The sequence below is a fragment of the Aethalodelphis obliquidens genome, unplaced genomic scaffold, assembly GCF_003676395.1.
Source record: "Aethalodelphis obliquidens isolate GAN/ISIS:26980383/991018 unplaced genomic scaffold, ASM367639v1 scaffold67, whole genome shotgun sequence".
Lineage (NCBI taxonomy): Eukaryota > Metazoa > Chordata > Mammalia > Artiodactyla > Delphinidae > Aethalodelphis > Aethalodelphis obliquidens.
This window is the reverse complement of record NW_020838011.1, coordinates 893,658-910,685: the sequence shown is the minus strand read 5'-3', so window position 1 is coordinate 910,685 and position 17,028 is coordinate 893,658.

Genomic DNA, 17,028 nt, shown 5'->3' with positions numbered 1-17,028 from the left:
CAAACGTAGATAATGGACTTGAGGACACGGGGAGGGGGAAGGGTAAGCTGGGACAAAGTGAGAGAGTGGCACTGACATATATATACTACCAAATGTAAAATAAATAGCTAGTGGGAAGCAGCTGCATAGCACAGGGAGATCAGCTTGGTGCTTTGTGACCACCTAGAGGGGTGGGATAGGGAGGGTGGGAGGGAGACACAAGAGGGAGGTGATATGGGGATAGATGTGTATGTATAGCTGATTCACTTTGTTATAAAGCAGAAACTAACACACCATTGTAAAGCAATTATACTCCAATAAAGATGTTAAAAAAAAATAAGAATATTTCTCCTGAATTTAGGATAAGGGAAGGTTTTCCAGAAGGAGAAACCTATACTCTGAGACTTGAAAGATAAATAAGAGTCATTGAAGAGAAAATGGTGAGGAGAAAAGGGTTCTATGCTAAATAAATGAATAAATGAATTAATTATGAATAAATAAATGAATGAATGGATGAATGCCTGGTTACCAACTAGAAAGTAAGAAAGAACACTTCTGGTCAAGGGAGTTTAATGTGCTAAAAGATAACAATGAAAGTAAATGATAACATTATTTTTAAAAGCAACCAATTAACCACATACTGTGTTTGCATTTCTTTAGTCTCACATTTTCTGAGATATAGGCTGAGTACATTAAACACTGAATACACATACATACATACATAAGTACATGCAAAATCTGCTTCATATAAGGCATTATGCTCTATGCTAGAGATAATGAAACTATAAAGATTTATACCTCAAAGCATTACTTCAGTATTTCACAATTAGTAATGCAGATACCAAAAATAAGGTAACTAAAAAGAATTAGAAAAAGCAAATTAAATCTTCAAGGACAGCTGAGGTCCATAGTTAAGCTTAATTTTTATTATTGTTGGGGAGTTAGTGACAGTTTGTTTTATTCTAATTAGCTTTTATTCTCACAGTATTTACTCTTGCTGAAATCCTGATGGACAAATAAATACTCCCATAAACACTATATGAGACTGGATTCCAAGAAAGTGAGAAAACCAAGCTTTCAAGCCACTTAAGGCAGTGAATCTAAAAACACAACAAATAATTTAGTCCACCACAGAAATTTAAAGAGTAGTCACATGAATTTTATGTGGCTTTAGAGGACAAAACACACCCCTGACCCACCTCATTCTCTGCCCCTACAGTCCTTTGCTTTTTCCATCTAAAACTACTTGTTCACCACATCACTCCCTCCCCCCAAATCCCAGCTCAGGGTAAATCCTGTACTACAGGGGAAATATAAAAATCCACAGCTGAGCATTTTAAACAGGGAAATACAATTAAAATGAACTAGCTACTTACTTTTTTTTTACACAACGATGTTAAGAGTAGCAATTAACACATAGTGATCCTTTATTTATATCAACTTCAGTCTTTATAAGAATTTTATTTGGTATGTATTCTACCCATTTTCCACCAAAGAAAAAGAAGCTCAGAGATGATAGCTATCCAATATCAAATGGTTAGTTAATGTTCAAGCTAGAATTTAAACCCAGTTCTCTCTGATTTCAAATCCCATGCTCCTTCTAAAACTTTATTGATCTTCTGAAATGTGAAAACATAAGCAACTTAATAATAATTTTTCCTTTGGGAATTTTCAGTTTTACCCTATCTTTACTTTTGACAATTATCCATACAGGAACTTGTTCTAGTTTCTAGTGTCTTAAAAGGGATTTATTTTTAAATTTTTTATGGTTGTTTTCTTCTTTTTCCAGTGCACTTTTCTCTGTAATTTTATTAACACTATATTAACTAAAAATTTTAAAGTAAACAAGGAAGGCAATACCTCTAGCTATCCATTAAAAATGGTTCGTTCTTTTTTGAGCCCACAGCTAGGCAACATAAAGCAGCCTCCTTTGCAGTAAGTTCTGTGCATGGAATATCATGGAAATGGTATGTGCCACTTCAAGATCTGGTCCATAAATTCCTCCCTCACAGGCTCCTCCATGGTCTCTCTATTTTCTGTGACTGGGATGTTCAAAGTCAAGTACCGAGGATAGCAGAGAGGAGAGCTACTCTGCAGACCTTATTATCTGCTCAAAACTGTTACGCAAGAAATACACTTACAGGGTTAGTAATCATTTGGTCCTGTCCAAAATGTACATAAGACATTTGGTTCATGCCAAAAGGTGTAAAAATTTGGTCCTATCCAAAACATACATGAGCATATTTGGTCCATGCCAAATGGTTTTGGATACGATGAAATATCAAGGAAGTTTTGGCATAAACCAAATGTCTTATGGATGTTTTGGAGAGGACCAAATGTCCTGCAAGGACTTATAGGGTTAAGCCACAGAAATGTTGAGATGTATTTGTTACTAGAGCTTCACCTGTATTACCCTAACTAATTCCCCAGCAATATATGATGATTAAGGCCACCTCTGTGAGAGTCAGCTTCCAATTTGGAGAACAGGAAACAAAATCACACCTACCTCACAGAATGGTTATGAGAACTAAATGAGATAACAATAAAATTAACTGATTATGTCTCAATAAATGGAACTCATTGTAAGGACTTTATTCATATTTTAGTTGTCCTTATATAACTATAGATTTTTCTAGTATTTGTGTAAAATCTTCAGATTTTATATCTTTCCTTTTATATCATGCAGTCAGTTATAAATTACTGTCATTAATATGCCTGTCCATAGCATTTTCCCTATAACAAATCAGCTGGATTTTATCTACTTAAAGCTGAAAACTCAAAAAACCAAATTTGTTGGAATTGCTTGCAAAATTATACTATCGTATTGGCTGTGGATTAAGATCTAAGGTTTTTTTCACATGAGAGAAACACATGAGCTTCTAAAGTTGAACCTTTTGATATTTCTTTTATCTACTTGGAAATCTGTCTCTTAAAATGTGATCTTTGTAACTATTCTCTTGGTTGCAAATAACAGAAATACAACTCAATTTTATTTTTGACTCAAATTTGACTAGGCCAAAGACAATTTATTGACTCACATTGTAGAGAATACCAGAAATACGTCTAGCCTCAATAAAAACTGGATTCAAGAATACTGCCAGGTTTCCTCTTTGTCCTCCCTCCCTCCCCTCCTTCATCCTTTCCTCCCTTCCTCCCGTCCTTCCTTTATTTTCTTCTTTCCTCTCTCTCTTTCACCATCATGTTTTTTTCCATTTTCAGCTCTGATTTCTTCTTTTGTTTTCACTTTCAAATAGGCTTTCTTCACATTTGTAAAAGTAGTCACCAGCAGCTTAGCTAACAGCAGGATAAAAAAGAGTGCTCTTCTCACTCCTGAACAATCATTGATGGGAGGACACTGGAACGCACCAAAAAAGATGCCCCACATCCAAGGAAAGGGGAGAAGCTGCAATGAGATGGTAGGACGGACACAAGCACAATAAAATCAAATCCCATGGCCGTTGGGTAAGTGACTCACAAACTGGAGAACACTTATACCACAGAGGTCCATCCATTGGAGTGAAGGTTCTGAGTCCCACACCAAGCTTCCCAACATGGGGGTCTGGCAACAAGAGGAGGAATCCCCAGAGAATCAGACTTTGAAGGCTGGCAGGATTTGATTGCGGGACTTTGACAGGACTGGGATAAGCAGAGACTCCACGCTTGGAGGGCACACACAAAGTAGTGTGTGCATCAGGACCCAGGGGAAGGAGCGGTGACCCCATGGGAGACTGAACCAGACATACCTGCTAGTGTTGGAGGGTCTCCTGCAGAGGCAGGGGGTAACTATGGCTCACCGCAAGGACAAGAACACTAGCAGAAGTTCTGGGAAGTACTCCTTGGTGTGAGCCCTCCCAGAGTATGCCATTGGCCCCACCAAAGAGCCAGGTAAGTGCCAGTGCTGGGTCGACTCAGGGCAAACAACCAACAGGGAGGGAACCTAGCCCCACCCATCAGCAGACAAGAGGATTAAAGTTTTACTGAGCTCTGCCCACCAGAGCAACAACAAACACCTAGCACTACCCACTGCCAGTCCCTCCCATCAGGAAGCTTGCACAAGCCTCTTAGATAGCCTCATCCACCAGAGGGCAGACAGCAGAAGCAAGAAGAACTACAATTCTGCAGCCTGTGGAACAAAAACCACATTCACAGAAAGACAGACAAAATGAAAAGACAGAGGAATATGTCCCAGATGAAGGAAAAAGATAAAATCCCCAAAAAACAACTAAATGAATTATAGATAAGCAACCTTCCAGAAAAAGAATTCAGAATAATGATAGTGAAGATGATCCAGGACCTTGGAAAAAGAATGGAGGCAAAGATCAAGAAGATGCAAGAAATGTTTAACAAAGACCTAGAAGAATTGAAGAACAAACACATAGAAGAATTAAAGAACAAACAAACAGAGATGAAAAGTATGATAACGGAAATGAAAAATACACTACAAGGAATCAATAGCAGAATAACTGAGGCAGAAGAATGGATAAGTGACCTGGAAGACAGAATGGTGGAATTCACTGCAATGGAACAGAATAAAGAAAAAAGAATGAAAAGAAGTGAAGACAGAGTAAGCGACCTCTAGGACAGCATTAAACTCAACAAAATTTGCATTATAGGTGTCCCAGAAGGAGAAAAGAGAGGGAAAAGACCCGAGAAAATATTTGAAGAGATTATAGTTGAAAATTTCCCTAACATGGAAAAGGAAAGAGCCACCCAAGTCCCAGAAGTGCAGAGAGCTCCAGGTAGGATAAACCCAAGGAGAAATACACCGAGACACATAGTAATCAAACTGACAAAATTGAAGACAAAGAAAAATTATTGAAAGCAACAAGGGAAAAATGACAAATAACATTACAAGGGAACTCCCATAAGGTTAACCGCTGATTTCTCAGCAGAAACTCTACAAGCCAGAAGGGAGTGGCACGATATATTTAAAGTGATGAAAGGGAAGAACCTACACCCAAGATTACTCTACCCGGCAAGGATCTCATTCAGATTTGATGGAGAAATCAAAAGCCTTACAGACAAGTAAAAACTAAGAGAATTCAGCACTACCAAACCAGCTTTACAACAAATGCTAAAGGAACTTCTCTGAGTGGGAAACACAAGAGAAGAAAAGGACCTACAGAAACAAACCCCCCCAAAATTAAGAAAATGGTAATGGGAACATACATATTGATAATTACCTTAAACATGAATGGAATAAGTGCTGCAACCAAAAGACACAGGATTGCTGAATGGATACAAAAACAAGTCCCATATGTATGCTGTCTACAAGAGAACCACTTCAGACTTGGGGACACATACAGACTGAAAGTGAGGGGATGGAAAAAGATACTCCATGCAAATGGAAATCAAAAGAAAGCTGGAGTAGCAATACTCATATCAGATAAAATAGACTTTAAAATAAAGAAGGTTACAAGGACGGACATTACATAATGATCAAGGGATCAAACCAACAAGAAGATATAACAATTATAAATTATATATATGCACCCAACATGGGAGATCCTCAATACATAAGGCAAATGTTAACAGCTATAAAAGATGAAATCAACAGTAACACAATAACAGTAGGGGACTTTAACACATTACTTACACCAATGGACAGAGCATCCAGACAGAAAATTATTAAGGAAACACAAGCTTTAAATGACACAATAGACCAGATAGATTTAATTGATATTTATAGGACATCCACCAAAAAATAGCAGATGACACTTTCTTCTCAATTGCACATGGAACATTCTCCAGGATAGATCACATCTTGGGTCACAAATTAAGCCTCAGTAAATTTAACAAAATTGAAATCATTTCAAGCATTTTTCCAACCACGAGCTATGAGATTAGAAATCAATTACAGGGAAAAAAAAAAAACGTACAAAACACAAACACATGGAGGCTAAACAATACTTGACAAACTAACCAAGCGGTCACTGAAGAAAACAAAGAGGAAATCAAAAAATATCTAAAGACAAATGACAATGAAAACACGATGACCCAAAAGCTATGGGATGCAGCAAAAGCAGTTAGTTCTAAGAGGGAAGTTTAAAGCAATACAATCCTACCTCAAGAAACAAGAAAAATCTCAAATAAACAATCTAACCTTACACCTAAAGGAAGAAGAGAAAGAAGAACAAGCAAAAACCTAAAGTTAGCAGAAGGAAAGAAATCATAAAGATCAGATCAGAAAAAAATGAAACAGAAACAAACAAAACAATAGCAAAGATCAATAAAACTAAAAGCTGTTTCTTTGAGAAGATAAACAAGATTGATAAACCTTTAGCCAGACTCAACAAGAAAAAGAGGGAGAGGACTCAAATCAATAAAATCAGAAATGAAAAAGGAGAAGTTACAACGGACACCACAGAAATACAAAGCATCATAAGAGAAGACTACAAGCAACACTATGCCAATAAAATGGACAACCTGGAAGAAATGGACAAACACTTAAAAAGGTATAACCTTCCAAGACTGAACCAGGAAGAAATAGAAAATATGAACAGACCAATCACAAGTAATGAAATTGAAACTGTGACCAACAAACAGAAGACCAGGACCAGATGGCTTCACAGGTGAATTCTATCAAACATTTAGAGAAGAGCTAACACCCATCCTTCTCAAACTCCTCCAAAAAATTGCAGAGGAAGTAAGACTCCCAACCTCATTCTATGAGGTCACCATCACCCTGATACCAAAACCAGACAGAGATACTACAAAAAAAGAAAATTACAGACCAATATCACTGATGAATATAGAAGCAAAAATCCTCAACAAAACAGTAGCAAACAGAATCCAACAACAAATTAAAAGGATCATACACCATGATCAAGTGGGATTTATCCCAGGGATGCAAGGATTCTTCAACATATGCAAATCAATCAACGTGATACACCATATTAACAAACTGAAGAATAAAAACTATATAGTCATCTCAATAGATGCAGAAAAAGCTTTTGACAAAATTCAACACCCAGTTATGATAAAAACTCTCCAGAAAGTGGACATAGAGGGAACCTACCTCAACATAATAAAGGTCATATACGACAAACCCAAGCAAACATCATTCTCAATGGTGAAAAACTGAAAGCATTTCCTCTAAGATCAGGAACAAGACAAGGATGTCCACTCTCACCATCTTTATTCAACATAGGTTTGGAAGTCCTAGCCACAGCATTCAGAGAAGAAAAAGAAATAAAAGGAATCCAAATCAGAAAAGAAGAAGTAAAACTGTCACTGTTTGCAGATGATATGATACTATACATAGAGGATCCTAAAGCTGCCACCAGAAAACTACTAGAGCTAATCAATAAATTTGGTAAAGTAGCAGGATACAAAGTTAATGCACAGAAATCTCTTGCATTCCTATACACTAACAACAAAAGATCAGAAAGAGAAATGAAGGAATCAACCCCATTCACCACTGCAACAAAAAGAATAAAATACCTAGGAATAAACCTACCTAAGGAGGTAAAAGACCTGTACTCAGAAAACTATAAGCCACTCTTGAAAGAAATCAAAGATGACACAAACAGATGGAGAGATATACCATATTCTTGGATTGGAAGAATCAATATTTTGAAAATGACTACACTACCCAATGCAATCTACAGATTCAATGCAATGCCTATCAAACTACCAATGGCATTTTTTACAGAACTAGAACAAAAAATCTTAAAATTTGTATGGAGACACAAAAGACCCCAAATAGCCAAAGCAACCTTGAGGGAAAAAAACAGAGCTGGAGGAGTCAGAATCCCTGACTTCAGACTATGCTACAAAGCTACAGTAATCAAGACAATATGGTACTGGAACAAAATCAGAAATATAGATCAATGGAACAGGATAGAAAGCCCAGAGATAAACCCACACACCTATGATCAACTCATCTATGACAAAGGAGGCAAGGATATACAATAGAGAAAAGAAAGTCTCTTCAGTAAGTGGTGCTGGGAAAACCTGACAGTCACATGTAAAAGAATGAAATTAGAACACTCCATAACACCATACACAAAAATAAACTTAAAATGGATTCAGGACCTAAATCTAAGACCGGACACTATAAAACTCTTAGAGGAAAATACAGGAAGAACACTCTTTGACATAAATCATAGCAAGATCTTTTTGACCCACTTCCTAGATTAATGGAAATAAAAACAATAATAAAGAAATGGGACCTAATGAAACTTAAAAGCTTTTGCAAAGCAAATTATAAACAAGATGAAAAGACAACCCTCAAAATGGGAGAAAATGTTTACAAATTAATCAGTGGTGAAAGGGTTAATCTCCAAAATATATAAACAGCTCATGCAGCTCAATATTAAAAAAAACAACCACCCAATCAAAAAATGCGCAGAAGACCTAAACAGACATCTGTCCAAAGAAGACATAAGAGAGCCAAGAGGCACATGAAAAGCTGCTCAACATCACTAATTATTAGAGCAATGCAAATCAAAACTACAATGTGGTATCACCTCACACCAGTTAGAATGGGCATCATCAGACAATCTAGAAACAACAAATGCTGGGGAGGGTGTGGAGAAAAGGGAACCCTCTTGCACTGTTGGTGGGAATGTAAATTGATACAGCCACTGTGGAGAACAGTATGGAGGTTCCTTAAAAAACTAAAAATAGAATTACCATATGACCCAGCAATTCTACTACTGGGCATATACCCAGAGAAAACCATAATTCAAAAGGACACATGCACCCCAATGTTCATTGCATCACTATTTACAATAGCCCAGTCATGGAAGCAACCTAAATGCCCACTGACAGATGAATGGATAAAGAAGAACTGGTACATATATACAATGGAATATTATTCAGCCATAAAAAGGAACAAAATTGGGTCATCTGTAGATGTGTGGATGGACCTAGAGACTGTCATACAGAGTGAAGTAAGTCGGAAAGAGAAAAACAAATATCACATATTAAAACATATATGTGGAATCTAGAAAAATGGTACAGATACACCGGTTTGCAAGGCAGAAATAGAGACACAGATGTAGAGAACAAACATATGGACAGCAAGGGGGGATAGGAGAGAGGTGGTGGTGGTGGTGGTGGGATGAACTGGGAGATTGGTATTGACATGTATACACTAATATGTATAAAACAGTTAACTAATAAGAACCTGATGTATAAAAAATAAATAAAATAAAATGTAAAAGAAGAGTGCTCTTATGCTGCAAATGTTTTGAGGTGGGCACTGGTTGGCCTGGTTTGGTTGTATTCCTATCCTTGAATTAACCTCCATCTTACTGTGATAGTCAGGACTGTGCCTCATGCTTTTTGCTGAACTCACAGGGTGAGTCAGGTTACCTTAAGCCCCATGGTTTGAAAATGGTGGAAACGTGGCTTCACATAGTTATTGTGGTCACTGTGTCCACTACATTCCAAACTTTGTTTGTGAATGCACACTTCTCTTCCCACAGAATTTCAAAATTCTAGTTTCAACATAACTCTACTATTCCAACTTGAATTAAAAGTACAAAACACTCTATCTACAAAGGGAACTAACCCAAGGTTTTATCTAATTATTGCCTCTAGCTCGATGACTAACACCTGTGAGTGATGTCTATTTCACCAAGTCAGATTTACACGAAGCTATTCACAGTCTGACAATTTTTAGGGACCTAAAATATAGACCTTAAAAGACATTTTATCTAAAATAGGTAGCAGTTTGATGACTACTTCGATTATGTATATAAAAATTTGCCAACATTGCAGCCTTGGGAGGGAAATCTCCATTGCCATTCAATCTATCTCTATTCAGCACATTCCACATTTTAAGGTCTGCTACTTGGAAAGTACAAGCCCATTTTCTATTTATAATATTGGTTAGGTTTCTTATGTTTCCAAATATCATAAATCTAAAGTTCTGGGTACAACTGGCTAGAGGGGCTGTTGAACTCAGTGGATGATTTAAACAAGTCATCTGAGCATCTCTTTCTATCGCTCTACTCTACTTTTCCCATGTTGGCTTATTTATGGGCTAAATTCTTTCTATGAGATGGTGAGGATGATTCCTGGCAGCTCTAGGCTTAAATTTTTGGAAAGGTAATAATTCCAGGAAATAAAGGGATGTTATTTTCTAACAGTTCTAACAAAATCCTCTGAGTAGGTCTCTTACCAACTTTGCTTGAGTCATGAACTCCTGAACCTGTCTCTGAGGTGTTGTGATTACACAGACCTTGTACAGGGTATTCTCATACCTAGACATAGCAGGTGAGATCAACCCTACATTAAACACATAGACCAAGAATAAAGTGGGCCCATTTCCCTAAAGAGATGCTTGACAGAAGAGCATATGTCCAAGGCATCTGGATTCTATGTAGTTGACATTGTAAGAGAGGAGACTTACTAATAACTGAGGTGCTTGGTACTATGTGTAATAACCTCCAATTTCTTTCAGTGGTCTTTTGCACATAAAGCATCAATGGCAAGTACCACAAATTGAATTTAGTCTATTTTTTTCACCTTTCACCAACTTTTCTCTCTTCTCTCCTACATTAAGCAATTTAATTCCACAATCATATACTGAATACCTGTTCTTTGCTTTTAAATACATATGACATACCCTTCAATTAGTGGTAGTCTAGTAGAAGAGAGAGACATATAAAATGACTAACTCTGGGGGCTTCCCTGGTGGCACAGTGGTTGAGGGTCTGCCTGCTGATGCAGGGGACACGAGTTCGTGCCCCGGTCCGGGAAGATCGCACATGCTGCGGAGCAGCTGGGCCCGTGAGCCATGGCCGCTGAGCCTGTGCGTCCGGAGCCTGTGCTCCACAGCAGGAGAGGCCACGGCGGTGAGAGGCCCGCGTACTGAAAAAAAAAAAAAAAAAAAAAAAGACTAACTCTGCTATAAGACAGAGATGAATAAGTGAATGAATAAGTGCTACAGTGGAACTTAACTGGATTGATTTATTGGATTAGAATTGTAACACTCTTTTCCAAATTACATATTCTGTGTCTGTGAGTCAGTTTTTACTCCCGGGAATATAATAATGTTCTTCAATAGTTACAGAAGGTCTCTGTTTACCCATATTTTACTGGTCTCTTAAAATAGATGTTATGTATCAACATGCTTATCTCAAGCCAACTGCACAATGTAGATATGCTATGATTATTATTAAATGAGCTACCTGGAGTCATATCCCACCACCCACAATGGTGTATATTATCCAGATACATCAAAAATGGTTTCTTATGGTATGCAATGGAGTCAAAATATATTTTGACTCATATTTCCTAGGTGAGGACTAGGAAATATGACTTCTAGAAGTATATAACATCTTCTGAATGTAAAGATACCAATATAGTGCTGACACTTTGATTCATACATAGGAGTCATGGCAATTAACAGTTACAGCAGTTTAAAGTTCACAAGGAATGCAGATTTATCACTTAATAGTAAAATACTGGAAAGTTTTCCTTTACTTTACCTTTTCCTTTACCTTTCCTTTACGAATATTTTTTGACATAACGTGGACTTTCCAAGTTTATCATTTTGGCATAAATTCTCTCAGAATATATCTGGAATAACTAAGCACATGAGATTTATGGTTTTTGTAGGGAAAATCAGTTGCTTATTTCTTCACCTCATTGTTAATGATAAGGGTTATAAGGCAAGGGACAAGTAACCCAACTGATAAAATAAAATGTCAGGTTTTATGCTATTCTAAGACAGATACTGTAACTTACAGATATGGTTTCAGAATTGCAATTTACCAGCCAAAACTGTATATCTAAGAAACAACTTTAATACGATCATGTTTCAGCTATGCATGGCTGCCTGTATAACTATAAAATGATCAATATATACTTAGAAAGGGACTCTAAGACAGGGACCATTCCTCAGGAAAAACTGAGCCAGCCTCATTTCCTATTTATTCATGCAAAAACAAGTATACAATTTTCCAAACATTTAACACAGAAATGTTGCCATGTAATTTAAGAAATGGAGAATTAAGAAACAGAAGGGAAAAAAAAATGGATTTCTTGACTTATGTTTTCTTATAGTTTCTGGATTGAGGGCCCTTTAACAAGATGACTGGATGGAGAAATCAGAAACACCATCTTAAGGTATATGATGATGCATTATCATTTTTATTATCATTACATAATTGTATTGTCAAAGGATACCCAGTAGAAGCTACAACTACCAAGAAGCAAAACAGCATTTTAGCTTTCAACATTTCTCCCTCAAATGTCACACAGAAAAAGGGAAAATGGAGAAGATGGAATTAAAAAAAGAGGTTCTGAAGTAGAAAAGATATTTGGAAATTTTTAAATTAAAAAAAAAACAGTTGAAGCTTTTTATTCACAGCTTGTCTGTTTCCAATAATTAACATTTAAAAATATATAAAAGCTGATGTTAGGATTTAAAAACAAAGAAGGATCTACAAATTCTTTACCTTCCTGGGCTTCAATTGAGGAAGAAAATAATACCTTTCTCCTCAATACATTTAAATAATTCCATGAGAACGCAGGCTGTTTTATTTACATAAATAATTTTGGTTGGAAAACTGTCAGATAGATATTCAAAAGTTATATCTTCATGATACCATATCACTAAGACTGGCAGGGGGACAAAACCCATAAAGTCAGTTAAATACAGTTATGTTTGTCCGTGACGTCAGGGTTAAGATTATGAGGATGAAATTAGACCGCCAAATCTGTGATAGTGTTTGAAGAATGCAGGACTTCGTACCTAAAACTCTCTTTCCCTCACTGACTGCAAAGTGATGTAGTGTAACGTAACATGGTCACAGGTTCTGGACTTTTGGTTTGGCATCTTTACGGAGCCATTTTATTCTGTCTACTACAATCCCCTTTTAAAGTACTGATTCTCAAAGAAAGGAGTCATACTTTAAATCAATCTATCTAAACTGATCACAGCCAAGAATGCTTCACACACAGATTCCATACTTTGAAAATTTGTATCTAGTCTACTTATATTTATTAAGTGACCGGAAATTCACTGTGCTTTTATCAATCAAAGTACTTTATTACTAACAATGAGATCGTCTGATTCCCAGGAGGTAGCTACTGTTATTAAAATGAGTTGATACCACAAAGAAACATCATATTTGCCTTCGTTTACTTATCTTTCTCTTAAGTTGCTCAGGTTAGACTTTTTGGAACACATTGGATTTTCTGGATTCATGCTGAAATGTTCTTGAATAAATCTAAATTTTATTAATTTATTCAATTGTGAATTTGAATCACAAAATATCCTGATGATATTTTGACTCCTATGCAACTCTTTTTATTAGACAGTAAAATCATTCCTAATAGCCCTCCAGCAGACTTCCTCTCAGGTCCCATTGGCCAGGTTTCATTTTCAGCCTCTATTGCGGCAGATCAGTTCTCAACAAAGAGGAAGAAAGGAAGTGGCTGTGGAGCAGCAAACAGCACCACAGTACCAGCGCTGACAGTTTAATAATAAAGTTCATAATTCTGCACTGGCTAAACAAATAGTTTGTCTCTACTTTTGATGTGTGGTCGCTGACAGCTTTTTAAGGCCCACCCCTTCTGCCCCCCATCTGGACAAGCTGATAAGAAATAATCCCAGGCACTCCCACATTTGGCACCGTGGGACCCTCACCCTGGCTCCATTGCCTAATCACCATAAAAACCCCTTACTAGTCTCCTTTCCCTGCATTCTCAAGCCATTTTTTAACCATCTTGGGAGTCTGTCTTGTTCTGCCCAGAAAACCTCATTTAAGTGAGTCATAAACCTTCTTATACCCTCTTAGTGTGTACGTAGTAACATCAGTCTTGACATCCAAACCAAATTTTGAGGAGGGTTCATCATTTTTCTGAGGGATGGCTTAAACAAATTCTTAAATTTTATAAAGTGTTTTTAAATGTATTAACTCTTTGATCTTTACAATAATCCTTTCAGGTGGTTTTAATTATCTAAGTGGTTACAGATCAGTAAACTGGGATTCTAGAAAATGAGTGACTTCCTCAAAGGCAGATGGTAAATGAAAAGCCTGTATCTCAAAAACTCCAACCAGTATTATTGCTTCTGTACTACAGTACCTCTGATACATTTTCCAAATATGGTCTGGTAAATATCTTTATTTCAAGAGTAATTTAAAATTAATGATATATTATATGAGGCTTGCTAAAATTTCTGTACCATCAAAATTTCTGCAGAAACAGAAAACATACATCAAATGATTGTGTGATAAAGATTTATAAACACTGGTATTTAAATTTTTAAAAATGAACTGTTTCAAAACCACTGGAAATTCCAAAGACATATAACCGAAAGTTAATCTGTACAGGTTAGGATTATATATACGTGCTTTAGGTCTAATTATGTATAAGAGTGTGTGTGTATGTGTGTGTGTGTTTGTGTGTGTGTGTTTTTCACAAGTTTTGAGACCTCCCTATGAGTCAGTCACTGTGCTCAGTCAGTGCCATACATATTCCGTCCCATTTGATCCTCACAGCAACCAAAGGAGGTAGATATTTTTCCTACTTCACAAATGACAAACCAGAGGCTTAGAGAGTTCATATAGCTTTTTCAAGATTATAGACCTGAAATGTAGCAGACCTGGGATTTGAAAATAGACTACCAGGATCCAAGTAATAAAGTCTGTAATCTTCACAAGCATTTGACACTATCTCCCTGATAATTATGCTTCTAGAAATTACAGTGTTTTGAGAGACCACTAATCAGTATATTTGAAACATTTTTAACTGTATTGATTGTGAAAAATTCAATAAACATATCACTAACTCAGACTTACCAATAATTTTAAGGTAATGGTTACCAAATATTATTTTCCATGTCCTAGGAGATAGCCTGAGTCTTCATATCATATCTTTAGAAATTATTATTAAAGAAAATAAAAATATCTCCATAATCGACTTTATATGTTCATTATTCATTTTATCCTTGCATTTCTACAATTATTTTTACAGTTCTAAAGTGCTTTCGCATTCTCATTTGCTCCTTATAAACAACCCATCAACGTAGGAAGAGAAAGCAGCATTATTTCTATTTTATAGCTGTAGCTACCACAGAGAAAGTTTGTACATAATGTTTCAGAGTCTGATGTAATGTTTTTGATTTGAGAATGAAGAAAAATGTTGAAAATACAACAGTTTCTGAAAAAAAATTTTTTAAGTTATTTAATATATCATTATGTGCTCCACTGCAAGAAATGATTTATAAAGATGCCTCTAGTTGAAAAATGGGGGAGTTTAAAAAATTTTTTAAAACCTTATGCATATTCAACATGTAATATATTTTGGGGGGTATGGAACTTACACAATGAAGTATCAAATGAACAACAGGAGATAAAAGAAGTCTTTTAAATATTATTTTAATTTGCTCTAATTACTCTTAATATTACTTTTTCAATAAGATGACACATTTAATATTAGGATTCTAAGGAATGAACTTTATTCATTTGTTCATTCATTCAACAACTTACTGAGTGAGCACTGACCAAAATGGCCTTAATGTTCCCCTCAGCTCAACTAGACTTTAGACAAGCTTCTTCTTGACTCTATGCCCTTGAACTCCCTTTACTTAGAGAATTTACTTTAGAAAACTTGCAATTATAAATTATTTCTCTAACCCTTTGAGTTGTAATTTGTTTAGAAGACTCCTTCTAATTTTACAACCCAAGAATGTCTTTCTCAAGGACCTACAAGCCATCCCTTTGAAATGTAATCATCAAGCAAGATAGAACCCTATTTCTCAGTTTCTGTGGTAAGGCAGAAGCCTAACTTATGCCAAGCTGTAAAACTACCCTCTGTCATGAAGAGAGGAAAAAGTTTATCTTTCCACCCAGCTCTTAAAAACTCTCCCACCCTTTGGCTCAGTAGGGTTGACATCAGACTGAGTTTTGGCCTCTCTCCTCTATTGCAGTAGCTTCAAATAAAGTCTTCCTTGCCTATCTGGGTGCAATTTTCGCTTTGGCAGCATTAATTATTTGTTAAGCATTTTGCTAGACATTGAGGGTAACCCTAGATGAGTAGCATGTTTACCACACCATCAAGGAGTTCGGAGTTGGGAGCGAGGGAAGTGGGAACATGCAGATAATTAAAGAGGTCATTACAATCTGTCATAGTGGTGTTATAAAATGGATACACAGAATGATAAATAATTTTAAAAACAGCAAACAAACCAAGGTACTTAAACAAGTAGGTCATGTAATACTTTCCAGAATAAAATTTGAGGTAAATCTTAAAGATAAGCTACTAGTAAATTTTAGGGTTACCATAACAAGCAAGGGCTCATTACTAGTAAGAGTTACAAATTAAAGCCAGTACCATTCCAGCTGCCCTAAGCACAATGGCAATCACCACACATTTATCCTGTCCTGACCACATCCTTCATGCAATACTTTTGAAAGTCACAGTGTAAGGCTCAAAGGATGTAAATATTAGTAAGGTGTTAAACCTGGCCTCAAAGAGCTCACACTCTGCATTAATCCTCAAAACGTAACTAACAGTTTAAACCCAGCAAGATTGCAAAGTAGTGCAATCTGTTATTAGCTCCACCTTCCACTACCACCATACACTTCTTCTAGGCATCCAAGATACAACAGAGCTCCAGAGCCATCCTGGCCTCCAGCTACTCAAACCTATACACTGTATTAATCTGCCTGGCTACTTTCCTGTGCTTCTTCCTGCTAATTAAGTATAATGTCCATAACATATATGTAATTGTCTCAGAGACCAAATATCTACCCACCTATTTTAATGGTAACAAATTTTGTCAATAAATTGGTTCTAATGTAGTAAGAGTTGATAAATTCAAGTCCTTCCTACCAGCGTTGTTAAAAGATAAACTAAGGTATATTAAAAATGTTAAGAGTTTTTTTGAGCAAAAATCAATTCCAATCAGGCAGTAGCAAACTGGAAGTGGTTAGAGCACTCCGTTGATAGGAAATAGGAGAGACACTTTTACGAAGAAAAGGAAGAAGCAAAACAAGGAAATTATTTGATTGGCTATAGCTTAAGCTTTTGCTTTATTTGCAGAAGTTTAATTGGCTGTTTGTGATTGGTTGTACTTAGGTT